Below are 1,305 nucleotides of genomic sequence, written 5' to 3' on the forward strand. Positions count from 1 at the left end.
CAGAAAGTAGACTAGTGGTTGCCTTGGGCTGTAGAAACTGGCAGATGTGATGGTTTATTTGTCACCCTGACTGAGGAACAGAGTGCCCAGATATTTGGTCAAACATTATTCCAGGTGTGTCCGTGAGGGTGTTTTTGGATGAGATTAGCATTTAAATCAGTAGACTGAGTAAAGCCCACTGCAAATGTGGGTGGGCCTCATCCAATCCAATTGCAAATGTGGGTGGGCCTGATTAGAACAAAGAAAACCCTCCCTTGAGTAAGAGACAATTCTTCTGCCTTTGGACTTAAACTACATTGCTTCTTCCTGGGTCTTGAGCCTACTGACCTTCAGATGGAAGTTACACCAGTGGCTCTCCTAGCTTTTAGGCCTTTGGACTTAGACTAGAACAAAACCATCAGCTCTTCCGGGTCTCCAGCTTGCTGACTGACCCTGCAGATCTTAGGACTTGCAAGAGCCAATTCAAATACATATATGTCCTATTGGTTTCCTTTCTCTGGAGAATTCTGACTAATTCAGGGGAATTGGGAGGTGACGGTTAAGATTTCATTTTGGGATGATAAAAATATTCTACAATTGACTTTGGTGATGGCTGCATAACTGTGACTATATTAAAAGCCACTGAATTCTATGGCATGTGAGTTCTATCTCAATATAACGTTAGCTATTTTTGTATGGTATATGAATCATATTTCATGATAACACATAGCTATTTTCTTTTTTTAAGAAAAAAACTGTTTTTAAAGGCATTTGATACAGTCATTGTATATACTTTATTAAAGACCTAGAGGCAGAGGCCCTAGAAGGAGCAGGGGTCGCCAGCCACACGGAGATTCCCAGCCCCCTTCTCCTGCTTGGGTTCGCGTACTCAGGCTCACCCCTACGGGTGGACCTCTTGGACGCAGCAACCCCCGGAGACAGGGCCACGGGTGTGGGACGCTTCCTCCTTTCCAACTGGCCAGGTGCTCTTGGGCAAGTCATTGTCCCTCATCCCAAGTATGTCTCCATAAGGTGTGGGACAGCTCCTGGTTCCACAGAGGACCGAGCATGGGGGCAGGTGGAGGCCCGAGCCGGAGGGGAAGTACTGTCGCCATGGTGCAGCAAGGAGGACAGGCGGTTCCAGACAAGCACGTGGGGTGGGGCGGGGCCGGGCCGGGCCGGCATGACGTCACAGGAGCCCCATTGTGACGCACGCACAGCCTCAGCTGGGATTGGCCGGGAGGGCGTGGGCCGGGGATAAAGCGAGAGTTCCAGGGCCCGACCCTGGCCAGAGTCTGGGCAGAGAGACTCTTGCTCCTGCTGGTC

Source organism: Mandrillus leucophaeus, unplaced genomic scaffold (assembly GCF_000951045.1).
Source record: "Mandrillus leucophaeus isolate KB7577 unplaced genomic scaffold, Mleu.le_1.0 Scaffold564, whole genome shotgun sequence".
Classification (NCBI taxonomy): Eukaryota; Metazoa; Chordata; class Mammalia; order Primates; family Cercopithecidae; genus Mandrillus; species Mandrillus leucophaeus.